Source organism: Alligator sinensis, unplaced genomic scaffold (genome assembly GCF_000455745.1).
Source record: "Alligator sinensis unplaced genomic scaffold, ASM45574v1 scaffold267_1, whole genome shotgun sequence".
Classification (NCBI taxonomy): domain Eukaryota; kingdom Metazoa; phylum Chordata; order Crocodylia; family Alligatoridae; genus Alligator; species Alligator sinensis.
Window position 1 is genome coordinate 1,248,452 of NW_005842100.1, and position 9,580 is coordinate 1,258,031.

Sequence of the window (9,580 nt, forward strand, 5' to 3'; positions counted from 1 at the left end):
ACCAAAAACAAGAATTAGGTTTTACCCTAACCCCAGCAAACTTAAGCTATTTAAGTACCCGTCCTAACACACCACACTGCCCTGTGATACATACTAGGCAGTGATCTGAGACCTGAAATAGATGCCTTTTCGAGTCTTAAAACATGGGGCTACACAACCTCAGCTGGAGTCAACTGGTGTGGATCTAATAAAGCCTAGTTACCCAAGGCATCTATATGGTCCCTAGTACTATAGCACCTGGTCTGCTAACAGCCTTTAATGTAATTGGCCTTATAGCATTCTTTGTGGAGGAGGGAAGTATCTTATAGGTGAGGAATTAAACACGAAAGAGACTTAAGTGACCTGTTTGGTGCCACCTAGTGTGTCTATAGGCAGGACAGGCTCTCTTAAGATCTAGAACAATATTCTGATCACCGAACTGTCTTTCCTCCAAGCTAAAGGACGTACACAGATGCAGGTCAGATCCTCCACAGATGTGAATTTTTTAAGACTTCTCCAAACTAAGCAAAACTATTCATGCACTCTGCTGCCAGGTCTAGTCACATTCTGCTGCGTCTTGCAAAGCCATTTTCAATGTTACATAATTTGATTCTATTTATGCCATGCAAAAAAAAAGCACTCAGTGAACTAATACTTATAAGAGGAAAAAATGCCTGCTGAATGCCTGTCAGGCAGTAGCCATAAGTAGCAATAAATCTGTGCAGAGTTGTAGGATTTTAAAAACAAGAAAAGAAAATTAATCTGAAAAGTGAGCATATGTAAAAGCATAATAGCTTACTGACCAAACATGGAACTCATGAAATACTGCATTGTCTTATATCACTGCAGACTGCCAAAATGATAGCAAATCAGATTATTTTCTCCATAACGTTCAGCGCAAGGATACATGACTCCTGACTTTTTCCAATGCAATTATAGCAAAGCAGTATAGTGCTAAAGACAGTCCTTAATGGAATTACTTTGGGAAATGAAACTGCAATTAATATTCTCTGGTTGGGATGTGTTACCTCTAGCTTTTCTTCTTCAAATCATCTACGTCACCTCTCTAGGTTACTTTCTGCCAGAATCCACCTGTAGAAATGTATTTAAGTCAAAACTGAAGCTTTTGTGCTGGGCTACAAACAGTTTACAGCTAGGAGACAATGATCAGTTGGTAATTTATCTTTATTTGGCTGTTCTATATTGTTTTACTGGTTGAAAACTAGCTTCTACTTGAAACTGTATTTGGTTCACATGCATGTGACAACCAACATTTTGTCTGTCAGAAGCTATAGTATACCTATAATTATAATGTTTATGAGGCTCTCTACACCTATTGCCCTATGAATGCTGCAGTTCAAATGCTGATAAGCTTACTGCAAGAGGCGAAAGCACCTGGAATGCTCAGCAGAGACACTAGGATCCACAGTTAACTTATCAGCAGTATATTGCAGCAAGAAGAGGTTTTTTTAAAGTGGTCGCGTGTGTCTAGGTAAATGGGAGTTATATACAGTAACATTTTTTTCTGTGTGGAGTCAGGTCTCATGAGAACATTATGCAATGTCCTAAGTTCTTTCAACTCCTACTGGCAGAAGCATAACTAAGGGTGGGCAAGAGGGGCATCCACCCCAGGCACCAAGATAGGAAAGGCACCAGAATCACCCTTCCCACCCCCTGCATCCCAGAAGCAATAGCATCTCCATGGCTTCCCTCTGCCACAAACTCCAAAACAGTCCCCAGCTGTGGCTGCTGCTTTGAGAATAATAACCAGGGCAAGCAGAGCATGTAGCTCAGCTGGGGACTGTTGAAGCGGTCTTAGCATGGGTAAGACTCCTGCACCCTCCTGTCTCCCTCTTACAACTACATGTTCCGCCTGCAGCTCTTGGAACCTGGGCACAACCACTCTGCTCTCCCATGCAGTTTGTCTGGGGCATCAACTCTGCTTGTTATACCTCTGCCTTTGCCTACTGGGGAACATTCATCCTTGCACTCATACTAATGGCAGTCCAGCAACACAGGTGGAATGATTTATGCTTCCCCCACTCAGAGGCTGCCAGGAAGCAGTTCATCCTCAGGGGTGATCAGCCTCGCACTCCGGTTTCAATAGTCCCACTGAGTGCAGGACACTTAGGATCATGCCCGCTTCCTGTCTGCTTTCCTCCGTGGCATTACCCTGAATGTCTGGTAGAGGAGACACAGAGCTGGTTGAGTCAACTTTACCCTTGATGTAGGGTTCCTATACATAGATATTCATGTGGGATTAGACTCTCCCCAGGGCCCACCGGTACTACCCTGGCAATGGGTCCTGCCAAATGGCTTTAGTGATTACTGAGAACTTTAAAGCACAATTGTGTTTCTCTCATCCTGAAGTTCAACATTTAACTATTGGTTGAGGAACACCAAATAGAAATGCATATTCCACTGAGCCACTGTGTTTATCCATGATTAAGGGCAGAAGGTAATGACTAGACTAATGCTATATGAGAGAAAAGTGTCACGATGAAATACATGTCCACACAGCAACTAGAAGGGTAAGGAACTCCGTTTCAGTTTTTCTTCCCCAGGGAAAGTCTTCCAGTAAATAATCAACTTTCTTTGAGGAGAAATAATGACTAAAGTTGATTTACATTTTTAGGGGAATCAAATCTGTGTGTTTGCATACAAGCTTTGTGTGAAAAGTCAGACAGGCCTGTACATGCTGGGAAGGCCACATGTTTGACTAACTTTTTAGCCTTCCAGAGATGACAAAGTTAGCACGTAGGGGCTCTGTTTGTCATGGAGTCAGACTTTACATAGCGTTCTCTGATTTAGCTGAGCTTAGACCTGTTGACAGTGGACTTGCCAAACACTCCACCCTAATAACACAGCCTTGGCAGGGTGGTTGTTTTGTTAATTTTGCACATGCACACACCCACACACACACACATCCCCAAAGAGGTTATTTCTGCATGTTAGAATTAATCCAAATCGCTGTGGACCTTGTTAGAGTTGCAAGTGAGTGTTTTGCCCACTTAGTTGGCATAGTTCTCTATGCCAGGCTGACAACACTGTAGCATTTACATGCCTGAGATAGAAAGAGGTGTGAGAGGGGAGGACGGTAAAGTGGTACAGGCTGTGGACTGGAAATGTAGGTTTAATTCCTGTCTCAGATTTCTATATGATTTGGGGCAAGTCACTTTAATTTTTGTGTACCTCAGCTCATTTGTGAAACAGGGATCACAGTACTTCTCTCCCACCTTTTTTGCAGCTGGCAATAAAAATAGCTTTATCAAAAGCATTCCCTGTTTTGTCTCTGATAGAACTGAACTGGAGCAGAAATGCTTTCAATAAGGTGTTGCCAGAATACAACCAACCAGCAAGTATTCCAACATAACATGATCTCAACAGTCAGCTCCAGTTTACTGCACCAAGGTATCTGAGTGCCATTTTGCAAGCCAAATGAGGAATGAAATCCTAAAATGAGGTAAGGACCGATATATATTGACTTGCATGAAAGATTTTCTTCTTGAGGCCTTGTTTGCCTTGTTAGGTACTTCAGCACATGCCTAGCTTCAAGCATATTACTAGTCCTAATGAAGTCTGAAGTTGCTGGGAGCCCGAATTGACAGAGGTTTCTTTGACCTCTTTCAGTACTGTCACTCCTTCCTTTTCATCACAGTCTCTCACCAGCAGTGGGTGGGTGACCAGGGCACCAACCCGGGGCACCGGTGCAGAGGGGGCAGAAGAAAGGTGGCAACTGTCACTGCCACCCCCAGCCTGAATACTGCTGCCACTGCTACCCAGGGAACAGCACCTATCTGTAATGCCCCTGTCTCTCACGGAGATTAGTAAGGCACTTTCTTTTTATCTTTGTCAGGTCTGTCCACAATGTGCTGTAGGTGCTTCCCCCCACTCACCCTTTAGGCATATACACCTACACTGCCTTTCCACCTTTACCAAAAGAAAAAGTAATTGTCATAGCTTTGGGGTCTAAAGAGATGGATCGTAGAACTAAACACTGGCAAGAGAACCGTGAGATTCTGATTAATTTCTGGGCAGGAATACAATTTTGCTTCTGGGCAGCTTTCCCCACCCCCACCATGAGAATTGCAGCATTACACACTGGAGCTATCAATTTTTAACGTCAGATGCTACTGTCAGTGGCAGTCCTCTTGGCCAACACACTGGGATTGAAACAGGGACCTCAGAAAGCTGAAAGCCTGAGTTGCTGCAGCTTGAGAGAATGATTCTAGGCTTTCTAGCCAAGATGTACCCCACCCACAGCCACGCTCACACCCCCCAAACCCCAGTGGGTGACACTAGCAAAACTTTCCATGGGGATCAGCAGAGGCCCTAAAGTAGCTGCACCACTTCAGGTTGGTCACAAATGAATGCCTGCGCTACAAAAACCATCCAAAAGAGGCTCATCGCTAATGGGCTAAATGAATATGAATTCTCTTTGTGCCAGCAGGGAGGAGAATGGCACAAGAGAGTCAGAGAAAGGGTCTAAAGAGGAATTTTCAGAGCAGCACAGACTTGTGTTTTCTGCTGTGTTGCTGGAGGAGGGAGTTGGGCTGTACCCAGCATGTCTGAGCTGAAGGAATCGCAGCCAGGAGCTGGAGCAAATGTCTTGATTGTGACATCCTGGCAAGAGACTAGTTTTAACAAGTAACTATTTTGAGAAGTGAAAAAGAACAAAAGTTGGCAAGCAGCTCTCACAGCTCTGCACTTTCACTGATGTTTTTCCCTGCTCGGCAGGCCCTGGAGATCTTACCAGACTTCTCTAGCTACAGCTCAGTGCTCTGCTGGATCTCCATCCCACTCTCTGAGCTACTCCTGAATACCCCGCTGCCTTCTTTCTAGCTCTATTACTTTGCCTTTCGACATTCATTTGCTCTTGATTCTCCTCCAGCCATTGGCAATCCCCTATTCTGTTTTTTGTAGCATGATTACATTAGACTCTGCTCTCTCAGATGCGGCTTTCTGTACTCTGCTTGTGGGCCACCCCTCCCCTATCTCCTTAGCTCCCACAGTTCTTTGAAAGGAATCTCCTTCTCAACTCTGAGCTAATACTGACTTCCTGCCACTACCTATTAGATCTGCCTATGTTACACACCTAGGCTTAGGCCTGATTTGCCACTGCCTGGCCCATCAGGTGGTTACTTATACCTGGGCAAAACAAATGTAATGTGGTTATAAGTTACCAAACTAGCATTGGCGATGCATAGGGGGTGCATGTGGGTGCATGTGCACCCCCTGTGATTGGCGGTGCACCCCCTGCAAAAAGTGTGGCGTCTGCAGGTGGTTACTGACCACCAATCAGCACTTGCCGTCCCTCCACCCCGCCACCGCTGCCAACTCCACCGCGGCTGCATACGAGAGCACCCCACTCACTGCTGCCACACCCCTGCCGACAACACCGCTGCCGCTGCTTGCAGGTGGTCGCTGTGCCCCACCAGCCTCTGGGGGCACACGGCGTTCATACAAATTCGAATGGTGACATTTAAATGTCCTCCAAGAACAGGTATAAATCAAGAAGGCTTATTTTTTCCCGCCACGTCCAATCCCCTGAGTTGCATCACCTCCAAATGTTCCACGCTTTTCCATTATTTATATTTCCTCATGAATAAAGACTATAGACCTAATGCTGTTTTTACTTACCTCAGTCTTAAATCAAGTCCTTGACAAACCAAGTTGCTCAAGATATATCACAGTGCAGGAGGAAAATCAATTCTTATGTTTGCTCTTTAGACAGTTATGCAGTAAATATGTGCTTTTATAGAAGTATGAAATAGCATCATGAACTAATCTGGTATTAATGAAATATTAGACACCAGCCCAGAAAACAGATCATGTATTATCTTGAATTTTTAGATACGTTAAACCATAGGCTCAATGCTGGCTATGTTTTTCACTTAATCTCTTAATGCTATCTAACATCAGTGGGAATACTTGACAGTATTATCCTAACTCAAAGCTGTGCTAGGATGCAGGCTGAAGAAAATGCAAAACGCTTTGGCACACAGAAGCAGAGAGACATGAGCCAATATGCATCTTGTCATTAGATTTAGGTTTACTACATCAACCTCTGGGTGTGCCTGGGAAAGGATTTCAAACCAAAGTAATGAATATCAGCTGTTCAGTGTTGATAATTTTTTTATGTTTATAATACTTATGAGAGACTTTCACAAATACTATGTAACAGGTGAGAATTGATTAACTATATTATAAATACTTGATATGCAAGTGGGATTGTACAGGAAAAAAGTGACCTTTCTCCCAAGGTTTTAGGAGATGCTTTAAAGTACTACTGGATTTGGCTTAATTAGCATTCCCTCAGGGACCCTTAGACTAGAGTATAAATGGGAGAAGGGAGGGAGAGTAGGTAACTGTTTCCTTGCATAATGGGCTTCAGATCAGGAAAAGCAGACAAACATGGAATCAGCAAAACACTGAAATAGTAACCCAGAGTCATCTGTGCAGAAGCTCGAAGGACATAAATTTCTAAAAATGCGACGAAGCCAGGTCTAAGAAGGGTATCAAACTCAAGCATCAAGCACTTGGCAAAACAGCATTAGGTGCCACAAAAAGTGTAGAATTACTAGACAGTGTGACAGATAATCAGCATTGGTGGGTATTAGATAGAAATATTGGCAACACCTAGTCCTGGGGAAATATATTTACCCAAAGAGTTAGACATACGAAGTAAACTAATTCTTATTTTCCTTACACGCAGTGTCCCGTGACTTCTGATTCACAATCAGAGTTGAGAGGAGGTATGAAGAGGAGGACTGTTGGATGGACCCACAAAACAAAATGGTTATTACTCTGTGCTGGGGATTCTCTGCAAAGTGAAACCTCCGGAGCCTGGCTGTTTACAGACCATGAACCACCACTCAGGCTTGTTAGATGGTTGACAACTAATTCTGTATCTTGCAAGGATTCCCACCCCTCCATGGTAGGGTTAATAATTCTGGTCTTGGCAAAAGGGTGATGACTTTAGGGTAGCTACAGTCTGCAAAGGGAAGTCCATAATACATAAGATCAGTAGGAACAATTAGATCACCTAGATCACAGGTCTGTAGATTTTCACCCATCTTCCACTAAGTGCAGCACCTCAGATTTAGCTAAAGAACCTCTTCAAAAAGTGACATGTGAGGCAAAGATTCAACAAGCTCCCTCAGTATTTGTCCTAGCAGCTAACTTACCTGCAGTGTTAGCTTTTGGAATTACTTTGAACTTGAATTTGTCTAACTTCAATTTCCAGCATTTGCTTTTCATCAGCTGGATTAAAGAGCCCTTTAGTGCCCAGTATTTTTTCCTATTAAGAGACTGATGCACCATAATTAAATCAACCCTTAGCCTCCTTGTTATTAGACTAAGTAGATTGAGCTCCTTAAGCCTCTCACTAAAAGGCATATTCTCCATCCCTTGAAACCTTTTCTGTGCTGATTCCCTGGGCCCCCTGCCAACCAGGACTGCTCCGCCCCAGCTCAACATGCTACAGTCATGGGCTCACATTCAAACGGCGCGCCTGAGAGCAATAAACTGGTACAAAGTGTGCCTGAGTTTATTGCTATGCATTAATAGTGTGTAGAGAAGCCCAGTGAATAACTATATGCTCCTAGTGCAAGAGCACAGTAGTTACATGCTCCTGCAGAGTACAGTACTTGGTAATTATATATAGACCTAACACGTATGCTGTTTTTAAAGACAAACCTAATGACGAATTTAGTTGGTGATTATGCGGTATTCACCACATAGACATTTTGCCAATACTTGATTCTTACCATACCATCAAATAGTCAACAATTGCTCTAGAAGGAGTGCTCGTAAAATAGTTCCCTGTAAAATAAAGTGTGGTTTAAAAATCATTAATGTTTTTCACCATGACATTTTTCCTAAGGGTAAATATTCAAGATTGCTAGCTTGATTTTTGGGCAGCCAATATTCTTTTGGAGACATTTGTTGGGGTTTTTATTGTTCTGAAAGGAAGAGTATATAATGATGCTGTTTTTCAACCCTTTCCTTTGGCTTTCTAGGATGTTTCCCTCCTTTTCCTTTCCCCCTCTCAGCCATTTCCTCCCTCCACCCCAAAAAATAACAACTGAAGGCTGAATGTAATTTGTAGCCAAGCCAGATACAATGACCCTGCTTTCCTTGAAGCGAACAGACGTGGCAATGTTCCCATTGACTTGAACTGGCCAGTTTCTGCTCCGAGTTAGATCCGTGTAAAGATGGAGTAACTCTGCTCATGTCAATATAGTTTCATCGGGAATGCGTGGGGATAGCTGACAGCAGACTTTTGTCTATTGAGAGAGGGATTTGTTCCATTTTCTTTAAACCAAGGTATGTGTGAGTGCACATGTACTCTCACAAAGTTTGAGGTTTACAATCTATAAGATACCTCTTCATCTTTGCCAACTGGTTATGTTATCTGACTGGATTATTGGGCTACAAGGCAGAAATATGGGATAGCAAGAAGATAGTGTTTAGATTAAGGGAGTGCTACAGGCAAGTTCTTCAGAGATGTGGCTGTACTCAGATGCATTATAAACATGGGGGACCAAATTCTGTGCTCCGTTACAGTGGTGTCTATCTGGATTAATCCCAAGAAAATCAATCTCAACTGACTGACTTAATGCCAAGGCTCACAGGGTGAAATATAGGGGTTCAATAAGAAGTAAAGTCATTTCGTAGATCCAAATGAAAATCTCATGTTCCTGTTTAGCACTTTTGTTTTGTTTTCACATGGTTTGTTCTGTATATTGTAAGTGGATTATCCATTCTAGTCAGTGAAAACCTGGCACAGACAGTCAATTTGTGATAGCTCTTTCTGTCCCTTATTTCAAAGTCAGGTGGAGAAGATGAATAGTCCTTGTAAACTAAGGACAGACAGCTGGATGAACTGCCAGGGAGGATAAAGAAGATGCAAACGCAGCATCTTCAACCACAGGAAAACTGGCTGACTGGCAGGTGCACCAAGTATTTTAATAGCTACAAGGCCAAACCACATGAAATATTTCAAGTACCCAATGCCAGACCTCAAAACATTGTGTGGATTGCATTCTTTCTTTAAGAATAATAAAGTTTGCCTCCTTTGAAAGCCATACATTTTGATTAGCCATGGCTTTGGGGAAAACCACCCTTTCTCAGATGTTTCTCACCTGACGGATTGCTTTGGGGCATGTCTTCTAATCAGCCTGCGGAAACTGGGTTCGTCTTCCTTGCCTGCCTCAGTGGGCCATCCACACCTGTGTTGGAAGATGAATTAAACAAATGGAATAATTTAAAATAGTTTATGTCTATAAAAATATGCTGATGGCAAGGCAGCTAAGGAGGGAATGTAATGATTCTTTACAGATATTTTTGCTCAGGTCTAGAGACTATAATAAACTGGCTTTCTAGGAACCCCTGTCTTGGCATCATACATGATGTGCATTTTTCTTGCGTCTGGCCACAGAATTCTTGCTAAGTAGTACCTTGTTACCCACCTGAGGTAAACCTAGACTTTTGAGCATCTGTGCGCCATAATTTTAATACTACTAGTACTAAAAATACTATGCTGACCTTTTAGTTTAAGATGGTTCCCTGTAATAATGTCCTGGTTCTTTTTGCTTTC

General features: G+C 42.9%; 1 long non-coding RNA gene across 1 annotated transcript; it reads left to right on the forward strand.

Annotated features, from left to right (window-relative positions):
• Positions 1 to 3,023: 3,023 nt before the first annotated feature.
• LOC112550407 lies at positions 3,024 to 9,351 on the forward strand. Its single transcript, XR_003094227.1, has 4 exons — positions 3,024 to 3,106; positions 3,279 to 3,442; positions 6,695 to 6,916; positions 8,813 to 9,351. It is a non-coding gene; the product is annotated as an uncharacterized LOC112550407 (long non-coding RNA).
• The last annotated feature ends 229 nt before the right edge of the window (positions 9,352 to 9,580 follow it).